Genomic DNA, 10,141 nt, shown 5'->3' on the forward strand with positions numbered 1-10,141 from the left:
GCTAATTTGCTTCCGATTTAATTGGCATCTACCCCTTCCACAGTCTGTGTGTCACAGTGTTAGAAATGGAACATTTTTATATTTACTTACTTCTATTTGAATTTTTTATTGTACAAAATTGATTGGAAGTGAATTTTGACAAATCCACCATTGGATTACATCTTCTTCTTATATCCTTCATGCTTGTAAAATTTGTAGAAAATTAAAGATGAATAGCTATATTATCAATAAATTGTTTAAATTGCAAGTTTTTGTAGTTTAAAATTATGCATAAAATATAAGCCTATAGATCATATAGTAAATAATATCCGATTAACACAAAATTTGACATGTGTTTTAAAAGCGTAAAGAATATGCAATTCAACGGTTATATTTTCAAAATATGTAGTAATGTTTATTTTATTGAGTAAATTTTTAGTTTTAGGTTACAACTAATTTTGTAACTAAACTTTGTCTTTCTTTATTTACCAACCTTTAAAAAAAAATTGTGTAACTTTTCAATAGCATAGTAGAGGAGAGAATATTTGAAGTAGGAAAAGGTTTCTCTCTAAACTAGTTTAGAGAAAAAACTCTTCAAACTCCTCTTATATTTTTTTATTAAACGTGAATTTTAAAAATCTAACGGTTGGACTGCATGTTCTTATTATATCCTTCATGCTTGCAAATTTGAAAAAAAAAAAAATTAATAGCTATATCGTTAATCAAATGTTTAAATTTTAAGTTTATAGGATCTAAAATTATGCATATAAAATAATTTTATGAATCGAATAGTAAATAATATCGGATTTGAATGAATTTGACAAGTATATTAAGAACATAAAGAACATACAATCCAATTATTAGATTTTCAAAATTCACATCTAATAAAAAAATATAATAAAAATTTGAAGAATTTCTTTTCAAACTAGTTTGAAGAGAAATCTTGTCCATATTTGCTTCATTATTATTATTAGAATCATATTTGTTTCATTATAGTTAGTATTACAGACTGGTTAGAGGTGAAATCGAGCATATCAATCTGCATATGTCTATAGTACCAACATGTGTCTGGTTTGATATTGCCAGACCATGTGTTGGGCTGAAATTGAGCATGTCGGCTCTTGTGTCATCTTGTATAATTGGAATATATTTAGTGAGATGTGGTCGTTGCCAGTCCACACCATGCAACCAAAATAAAAATCATCCCCTGATTGAAACATAATTTTTGTGGTTTCTTATGAAGTGGTTTGAGACCATGAGTATAGGAGGAATATGTTACTGAAGAAAAAAGTTTTCTATTTTAACATTATGCATTTACACATCAGTTGTGGAAGATATCAAACGTCCATTTCAAAGTTCAAACAATTGACAATTTTTAAGGCAAAAAAAAAAAAAATTAAAAGCCTAACATGTCGGTAAGTTTAATTTCTAATTATAGTGAGATAGCATAAACTTTTGAGAAAAAAAAAAAATAATAAGACATATTATTTACACACAAAAATTTACTTTTGTCCCTAAAATTATATACTTGGCCCACCCTTTACCAAAAAATTTACAAGCTAACCCATGAAATCCCAAAAATGAAAATTTTATTTGATTCAACCATTTTATCTGAAAGTCTTAAGAATATCAAGAAAAACCTTTAGACAAACATTATATAATTTACAAATCTAAACAACAAGAAAAATCTAAAAAAGAATTCACAATTCCAAATAATAAGAAAAATCTTTGGACAAACAGTATGTGTTATTAATATCTGGATGTCTCAAGAATATCATTCAAATTGTTTTTTACCCACTGCCTTGGCTAAACTGCAGCTTGAGTATATGTATGTGTTATTAGTCTATTGGTAATAAAAGGTATGCCTTAGCTAAATTAATTAAATGGGAAAAATTTAATTATTTATGTATTTAGTTAACCGTTCATCATTCTGTGATTGTTTAACAGCTATCATATTTTTTTTACTATTTTTTCAAACCTGCAACTTTTGAAAGAAAAAGATCTTACATCTTTATGCTATATCACCAATAAATGTCTCTCTTTTTTTTGGATCAATATTAATGCATGACCTTGATTAGACATTATTTTAGTTGTTTTATTAATGTAATGTTTGACATGAATTTGAACTTTTATGTTTTAACTATAGTTTTTTTCTAAGAATCTTTTAACTATAATATTTTGACATGCTAGAGATACTTTTTTTTTTTTTTTGACAAAAAAATTTATAAGTTGTTGTGGTTAATTTTTACTGGTTCTCATCTGAACTCTCCACTAACATCATTTTTTCACTTACCAATAATTACTTACTACATTAGTAAATTTTTTGAACAAAAAATTGAATCTCTAGCATTTTCCTTATTTATATAGCATTATGAAGATGTTAGGAATAGAATTATGTGAAAAGAATAAGTAAATTGATTTTTTTATTAAAAAAATTTATAATGTGCAAAGAATAAAGAATCAATTCAACCTCAGTCCAACGTTGATAAAATAAAAATATGTTGCATTGTTGCTAACCTCTAGTATTGATATTCCAATATTTGAGAATTCTTGAACAAAGAACTTTGGCCCCCCCTAAGTTTGAATCTTAGTTCTATCCCTGCATTTAACCTCTTGAAACATATTGGCTTAAATACCGAGTTGTTTTGACCTGTATTGATTGTTTTAGCCTATTGAAAATTTTCATGGTAATTTTTTAAAACATGGAAGAATATTAATTTCTTTTGAATCAAGATTATATAGGTTTTTTCTTAATACAACTATGAGTTAGATGAAATTAATTTGAGTTTTTGAATATTATACGCACGCAAACACACACATATACATTCCTAAAAAAAATATATATATATATATATATATATATGTGTGTGTGTGTGTGTGTACGTGCGTGATAAGTTAGATGAAGTTGTTTTGAGTATTTGAATATTGGTAATTCCGAAATTATACATTATTGACTGATTCTGAAATATTCTCTTATCCTAATTAAGCATGTGGCTTAAACTTAATGAAGTATCGATCTCATGCCACACTTGTGTGTTCATGACTTCATGTGTGAAAGAGAGAAGAGAAGGTGGTTGGTCATGGCTGATAGAGCATGCTAAGTGCTAATTAACTTAATTAGTACATATCAAGTAGCGTGGAGGACCAACACATTCACGTGATCTTGTGCCCTCATACCCCCTCCTTAATTTGTCCATTGCATAACGTTCACTACATTACATATCCCCTGATAATCTTGGATGCATCCAAGATTAGTTAGGATAAGAAAACAGAATCCGACATCAAACAAAACCCCAAAGACTAAAACATCATCACAATAATACATTATTATTGTGATTGGTACTATCCAATAGTCCAAAAACACCCACATAATAATACAATCAGTCCGTAATTATACTCCATTTAATTAAGAAAAATGTCATCAATAAATCATGTGAAATAGCAAGAGAATGCCATGCGGAGCTTAATAATATAAGCTTGCAATCAAGTGGGACATTTTGGAGCTTAATAATAATGGACGAACACTTATGCAAAACAAAAAAGCCAAAGCATGCCATCAAAGTGTTGCACCTTGCACGTAGCAGACCATGGACTCCTAAACCTTGAATCATATATATGGCATAAATATCGGAGCAGCATGCACCACCTTTTCATATATAGTACTATTTCGAGCCTATTCTAAAAGTGATTTGTGTCTATTCATGTCACCTTCATTGAGGTTTGTGCCCTTCGTTGTCATAATTTGGTAGAGGGCGGCCCCCTTGTAATTTATACTATCCCCATTTTAACTTTTAATTTGATAGCATTACTCGAATGCGCCATTGAATTAATTAACCATCATTAGCATTAAAGTTCCTTTTAGGGTTTGTCATGCGTAGATGAAAAGGAGGTGATGGTATGTATTTCACTGTGAATGAGAATGACATTTTAAGTAGTTAATTAATAGACTCCTTAAGTGAGGCAACACACATTGATGCTCCTTTTTTTTTCTTTTTTTTTTTGGTTTTATGAGTTTTTGCATAAATCTCCTCCTTTTATAGTGCTTCATGACTAGTTTTTTTTTTTTTTTTTGGTTGAGGGTGTAGATGTCTGAGTGCTTAGACTGCCTTTGTAAGGGCAAAGAGCTTACCTTGAGTTATGTTGATTTAGTTTTATTTCATAGTACTTAAGTAGTATTTGGTTTTAGTTGCAAAGAGAATGATTCTTTATTCCCACATACTAATGTCAAGGTAAAACCAATATTTAATGTCAACACTGCCACTATTAGAAAGGAGAAAGATTGTTAGGAACATTTGATGCTATGAAAACCAACTTGCAACAGTGGAAAGATTGAGGGAGAACAAAGGGAACAAGTCATGCACGCCTAGCTAAAATGGAGCTAACCTCTAGGTTTATGTGTACCAAAGCTGACATGTTAACCAATGAATATGACAGACATATCAACCACTAGGAAATCACTCCCTTAATTATTTGCCAAACTAGTCTTCCCTTAGTTTTTCTCGAGTTTAAAGGTAGAATGGGCACATGGGCATGAGTTGAATTGTGTTATATGTGATTTCAACGACTCCTTTATCCATGGATGGCTATACATCTTTTTTCCCTGCATTGTATGTGGCTAAATATAGGTCTATATATAGGCCATTCAATTAGTCCATATTAGAGATATAAGACCTGTAATTAACTTAAGGGGTTAGGTCTTGCTTGTTCACCGACTTGGGTTTCAAGGTCTAATGTATAATCAGCCTGAAAAGAGCCATTTCGTTTCTATGAAGAAAATGAAAATTGTTATCCAAAGGGCCAGGTCTTGCTCTTCCGCTAATCTAGCTTTAAGGCCTCAATGTAATTACTAACCAACTAAAAAGAGCCACGAGCAAGGATTTCTAAGAAATTTTTTAAGTGTATGTGTAGGTATTTTAATGCTAATAATCTACGTATAACCATCCAAAATAGTTCAACATATACCAAATTTCCAAAATAGACAAATCCCAAGTTCAATGTATTTGACCATCTATATTGTCCAAATAGCTCAACCTTCTCCACAAGCATGATTCAAAAGTAATAATAGGTTTCCGTATTATTACTTGCCAATGACTACTTCGGTTTTAAAGGAGGAAGATGTTATCCACTCAGAATCCATTATTTTAAGTTGATTTTTCACATAGAACTCATTTTTTCTCAATTCTCGTTGACCAAGTTATAAATTTTCCATTAAATCGAGTTTATGGTTACCAAAAAGTCTATATATACACACTTTGTTGCACACTTTATCACAACTTATGTACGTGTCAAGTGATGATTAAATTGTTTTTCACCAAATACCAATGATAGTCCCATGTGTAAGTAATGTAATTCAATTATAAGTTGACAAATATACAAGTTGTGGCAAAGTATGTTCCCCTAAAAAAATTGATAAGATCATTTTTCACAAAATATTTTTCGTTGAATCAAAGAGGAAGAGTGAATATGTGAAATTGCACATCAGACGTCTTACTTTAGAGATGAAGTGATTGATATATATATCTCCACATGTACATGTCATCCTCCTTGGTTCTCATCCAAAGTGGGCCAAATTCACCAATGGATTGGATGGTTCAAATTGGTAGCTTAATTGCAGCAGTCAAGGGCCCCTAAAGTCTAGTGCATCTTGGCAGTGAAATGCAATGATAAATCATGAAGAAATGCCTTTACACCGAACATAGTGCTCAAAGTGGGTGGGCTATATATGCCTAGCTGAGGTGGCTAATTTAGCTTTTATATGGACCGGACCCATGTACATGTGTAGGCTCACCATAGGGCTTAATTGGTGTATGCTCTAGGGGCCCGATTGAGGAAAGCCCCGTACCTCGTTTAGTGTACGAAACAGAAATTTTTTTAGATAGTGGAATAGCATTGTATAATGCATACTTGCTTAGTTCTCATGTCAGATTTCGATTAGGACCCAAAATCTACTTGGCTTGGTCAAAATAAGAAAAAGAAGAGGGACATTATCTTTGAGTACTCCATAGCTTCTATTAGAAGATGCACAATGTATAATGGGAAAATTTCAATTTTGGGTTGTAGTACCTCATGATTTTATTTTAAAACAAGAACTCCAATGAGCTTGTGATCTGATTTGCATTACAAGGGCTTTTCAAATGATAACAATTTCAATTCTGGGGTAAAGTTATTTAAGGGAGGGCTAGAATGGCAAAGGACTAAGATTTGGTAGTCTTTATTAATTTTAGCACATGGCAAAGAGCAAAATGAATTGCCCAAGACAAAGAACTTTTTTCTCCTTAACCTTAGATACCATACATGTGGTTCAAGGAACAATAAGTCAAAGGACATTACTAACATGACTTATTGTGATCAGTACGTAATAAAAATAGTATTAATGGTGAATTTAGGTGAAAGCGATATTTCAATCATAATAAGTTATGTCAGCAATTATGAAATGTTTTGTATTTCTAACATTACTTGTCAAATAATTGATTCGACTTTGTGGCCTACAAAAAAGAAGAGTTGTACTATAATATCCTCTATGCTTTTTTCTAGTCATCATAGGTTTATTAAACTTACGTGCTGCACAACAAGATGTCTCTTTTTCTTTAAACCCTTATTCTAGTGTAAGTGAGATTCAATCCCACTAATAACCAATATAAGAGTTAATGACTTTGGAGATCCACATCAAACTTTGGGGGGGGGGGGGGGGTTCGAAAAGATTATAAGAAGAAAATTTGATAGTTAAAAACTTTTAGAGCAAATAACCATATCAAGCCCTCTTAGTAATTTTACTCCTTTTTTTTGTTTCTCACATTCTCAGCATCAGTGTCTTTATCTTAAGCCTTAATTGGCAAGATCAATCATGTTAAATGTGTGTGCAACTAGGGACAAGGCAGGGCCACTGGCTACATAATCACCAGCCCATTCACGTGAAATTTTGTACATATCATTGTGATCAACATATCCGAAAGTGATTGAAGCCCCACCAGTCTAGGTCATATCCCTCTAAACATTTAACGCACTGTTTTTTTCATGATTAATCAAGCAAGAATGATATAAATCGGTAACGAGGTGTATGCCAATAGGCTATGATGAAATATATTGTGATGGCACAACTCTAAATACTCCTCCAAGGGGATTTTGCCTTTCGGTATAGCAATGTGCTTGATGAATCAAAATGAGCCATTTGATAGATGTTATGAGGGAAATTTCCATGTGCTTTGACAGTAATGTAGGGTCATGGAGGCTGCACTAATCAGGCTGTAGATTGAGTTTGATGTATACCCCACGAATCTTGCCTGGTTGAAGGTGTTTTTCTTGGTCCCTATATATATTTATACATCTTTTGTACAACCTCTGTTAAATAGAAGCATCCTAATCTATCAAGAAAAATGTAAGGGTCAAATCTCATAAGCTACTCTTTCAAATACTTCACGCATTGGCTAGGCTAGGCTCACTACTATGAGGTACTAATCCACCATTTTTGCAGCAAAAGCTCCTAGATGAGTAGATTCTACCACCAGACCCGGGGGGATTATGAAAATTTGTGCTTTAGTCCTAGGATAATGCGATATAGTGTGATATAATGCCCCCAAAAAATTTTCAGAAGAAAAGGTACGGCTTCCATTAGAATACGGTGTGATATAGTGTTTTAGTCCTATGAATACTGCCCCCATGAGAAGAAAATTTATGACTTCCATTACAATACAATGTGATATAACTGGATAACATTGTCATGGAAAAACAGTAGGAGACATTGATGTTGACCCTATTAGACCAATCTTTTCAGGTAAAATTACACTAACAAATTTATGTCACAGTCACATACATCACATTTCCTAGTATCTAGCAGCAGGGAAGCAAGTACAATTTTATGAGTCTATATAAAGAGAGTAACTTAGATGAAGATGATATGCAAAAAAGGAGATTCAATTATATACCAAAAGAGTCTAAGATATGGCTATATGCAAGCGCATTCTTCTTGTGACTTTTGTGTTGCTTTGCTTCATCACTATCACTGCTGAAGGTAAATCTTTCTATATATATATATATATATATATAGTTCATCTCTTAGCAAATTAATATTTCTAAGTGCAAAATTTGATCTTTTGCACCTTAATTTTCTGCAGCACGAAGTTTGCAAGGCGTGGCTACTAGGGAAGCTCCCAAGGGCCATGATGATTTGTTTACACCAAACCAAGAACATGAAGAGGACAATGATGAATTAGTGTCTGTGGATTACACTCCAACAAAAAAGAATCCTCCAATCCATAACTAAGATGCCAGCTTTTGTTGAGCAAGTACAAGCTTATTAGCTCCTATATCATTCCTACTTTAGTTTTGAGTGTACATATCTTTGTTGAGGGGGGGGGATACCAAAAATTTGGAAAGTATGGTTAGTAAAATGCAAGCAGAAACAGATAGTCAGACACTATGTAGCTAGGGTCAAAGGTGTTTTGAAGATTGTTATGGCAAGTTTCCTAGAGAGAGGGGAAACTTGGCTTCAATGTGCTTGATATGTTAGTATCTATTAGTTTCCTTCTCAAATACATATAATAATAATATTTTTGTGTTTTCACTGAATATCAAATGGCTTCCATGGGAATGTGAATGCATGCCTAGTTCCTTTTATCAGCCTTTGACCAATGAAAAAATAAACTTGCTTTCATGATTAACGAGGGAGATATTCAAGTTGTTGATGGATTTTATAGTTTAATTATGTTTGTTAATTTTTATGTCACAGTTTTCCAATTTAATAATGAATCCAGAAGCAACCTTAGATCTTTTACCAGAATTTGAAGTTTGGGAAGGTCAGATGTTAATTTATACAATGAGTTTAAGAACATAATATTTTTCACTACTGTTAACATGGCTTTATTGTAATTGGTGCATAATAAAAATAGTGTCAACGACGATTCTAAATGAAAGTGATATTGTTTTGAACAAAACAAGCTATGTCAGCATGAAAAAAAGGGAAATGCCAGTTTGTTTGTGCAACTATTACAGCTGCAGATCAACTATGTAGAATCCACCCCATGATAGGGTGTTAATTGGTCTGAACCATACAATTGCAACAGCAGATCGATAAGATTGTCAACTAAATTGTCGGCTATCGTGTACCAGCTAAAGTCCAAAGTCAAGAATGTGTTTTGAAGAAAAAACTTTTGCAATAGTACATGAAGAATGAAATAAATTGATAAAGGAGCAACTTTAAGGATGGACAGTTTGCATTATGAGCACCATAAGTTCTAACTTTTAAGTAATATCAATAAAAGTCAAAATTGACAGGCACTTAGGGTTCGTTAAAGACCTTATGCAATCAAGAAATTCAACCCCTTGAGTTAAAGTTAGGCTCTACCTCACCTAATATTTGAGTTTCAAGAACTGTGAATGATTGACTACTATATATAACACTATCTGCAGCTGACCTAAATTAAAAGGCGTCGCTTTTTTTGAAAATTTTATTTTGTTGCTCATATTAGACTGTTGAGAACAGTTCTTAATTAAATTGGGGTATCTGGTTAGTTGATACTCCTTGTGTGCTGAAGTGGTTAATTTCAATATGCTCAAGGTCTCATAATCAAACAATTGTATGACAAACCTGTAAAATTTGATGATTAATTACCATCGTTTTGACAATTAAATCAATCTAAAACCATTGCTCCATTTTGATGCTAAAATATGATCAGAGCTTTTGGGAGGAGATGGGAGGACAAGAAAAGTTAAAAACACTAGTTTGGAGTTAATTATATCACTTCTATAATGTTAATAAAAACAAGACGTACACCTAATAAATAATATGACATAATTTCAAAAATTAGGGGAAAAGTAAACTGTTGTATAAGATAACTTCTTATTATTATTTTAGAATATCATGTTAGTTGTACTCTGATTAGATAATAATTTTTTTAGATTGAAAATTAATGAGACTAGGCATGGCTGCTCCTCTATACAAAGACCTAGTTTTCATAGATACACACAATTTGCATTAACCGGAAACTAAAAGCCTCTTAGCTGAAAATCTCTCAAAGGAAGCCTTCCTTATTGTTTGCTTCCAGCTAAAGAATCTCATTTAACTGATACGAAATAAATGGTCAAAGACTCGAGAAAATGAGTATCAAAAGTGTTTAAAATTAAATTAATTAAAAACTCTGTATATGATGAGCAACCAATATAATCA

The 10,141-nt window shown here is 32.1% G+C and overlaps 1 long non-coding RNA gene across 1 annotated transcript; it reads left to right on the forward strand.

The window, feature by feature from the left end:
• Positions 1-7,076: 7,076 nt before the first annotated feature.
• Positions 7,077-8,544, forward strand: LOC126689680 (uncharacterized). The gene is made up of 2 exons (XR_007644577.1): positions 7,077-7,987; positions 8,091-8,544. It is a non-coding gene; the product is annotated as an uncharacterized LOC126689680 (long non-coding RNA).
• The last annotated feature ends 1,597 nt before the right edge of the window (positions 8,545-10,141 follow it).

The sequence above is a fragment of the Quercus robur genome, chromosome 6 (genome assembly GCF_932294415.1).
Source record: "Quercus robur chromosome 6, dhQueRobu3.1, whole genome shotgun sequence".
Classification (NCBI taxonomy): domain Eukaryota; kingdom Viridiplantae; phylum Streptophyta; class Magnoliopsida; order Fagales; family Fagaceae; genus Quercus; species Quercus robur.